Source organism: Dasypus novemcinctus, unplaced genomic scaffold (genome assembly GCF_030445035.2).
Source record: "Dasypus novemcinctus isolate mDasNov1 unplaced genomic scaffold, mDasNov1.1.hap2 scaffold_212, whole genome shotgun sequence".
NCBI lineage: Eukaryota > Metazoa > Chordata > Mammalia > Cingulata > Dasypodidae > Dasypus > Dasypus novemcinctus.
The window spans coordinates 268,125-269,862 of NW_026688185.1; positions in this window are offsets into that span (position 1 = coordinate 268,125).

The window sequence follows — 1,738 nt, forward strand, 5'->3', positions numbered from 1 at the left end:
GAAACTAGGGTTTATTATATGGGAATCCATAACCGAGGGAATAACAGCAACCTTTTCAAACGTAAATGAAACAGCATGGCACATATGATTTACTTCTGAGAACTAAGCATTGTGTGCAGAGATTTTGCAGCTATCTCCTCTCCTTCAGTTTTTGTGCTAACATTCCTATCTCTGAAACTAGCGTTTATTTATGGGAATCCATAACCGAGGGTATAACAGCTACCACTTTAAACCTAAATGAAGCAACATGGCACATGTGACTTACTTCTGAGAACTAAGCATTGTTTGCAGAGATTTTGCAGCTATCTCCTTTCCTTAAGTTTTTGTGCTAACATTCTCATCTATGGAACTAGGGTTTATTTATGGGAATCCATAACCGAGGGTATAACATCTACCTCTTTAACCCTAAATGAAACAACATGGCACATATGACTTAATTCTGAGAACTAAGCATTGCTGGCAGAGATTTTGCAGCTATCTCCTTTCCTTCACTTTTTGTGATAATATGGCTATCTCTAAAACTAGCTTTTAAACTATGGGAAATCATAACCGGGGTATAGTAGCTAACTCTTTAAACCTACCTTAAAAAGTATGGTACATATGATTTGCTTCTGACAACTAAGGTTGGTGTGCAGAGATTTTGCAGCTATCTTCTTTCCTTCATTTTTTGTGCTAACACTCCTATCTCTAAAACTAGCATTTTCTATATATGAATGCATAACCGAGGTTATAGCAGGTAACTCTTTAAACCAAAATGAAACAACAAGGCACATATGATTTACTTCTGAGAACTAAGCATTGTGTGGAGAGATTTTGCAGCTATCTCCTCTCCTTCAGTTCTTGTGCTAACATTCCTATGTCTAAAACTAGCCTTTACAGTATAGGAAAGCATAACCGAGGGTTTAGCAGCTAACTCTTTAAACTTAAATGAAAGAACATGGTACTTATTATTTATTTCTGAGAACTAAGCAATGTGTGCAGAGATTTTGTGGCTATCCCCTATCCTTCAGTTTTTGTGTAAATATGCCTATCTCTAAAACTCGCATTTACACTATGGGAAAGCATAAACGGCAGTACAGCAGCTAACTCTTTAAACCTACATGAAAAAGCATGGTACATATGATTTACTTCTGAGAACTAAGCATTGTGTGCAGAGATTTTGCAGCTATCTCCTCTCCTTCAGTGTTTGTGCTAACATTCCTATCTCTGAAACTAGGGTTTATTATATGGGAATCCGTAACCGAGGGAATAACAGCAACCTTTTCAAACGTAAATGAAACAACATGGCACATATGATTTACTTCTGAGAACTAAGCATTGTGTGCAGAGATTTTGCAGCAATCTCCTCTCCTTCAGTATTTGTGCTAACATTCCTATCTCTGAAACTAGCGTTTATTTATGGGAATCCATAACCGAGGGTATAACAGCTACCTCTTTAATCCTAAATGAAACAACATGGCACATATGATTTTCTTCTGAGAACTAAGCACTGTGTGTAGAGATTTTGCGGCTATCTCCTTTCTTTCAGTTTTTGTGCTAACATTCCTATCTCTAAAACCAGCATTTACTATATAGGAAAGCATAAGCGAGGGTATAGAAGCTAAGTCTTTAAAACTAAATGAAACAACATGGCCCATATGATTTACTTCTGAGAACTAAGCATTGTGTGTCGAGATTTTGTGGCTATCCTCTATCCTTCATTTTTTGTGCTAATATGCCTATCTCAAAAACTAGCATT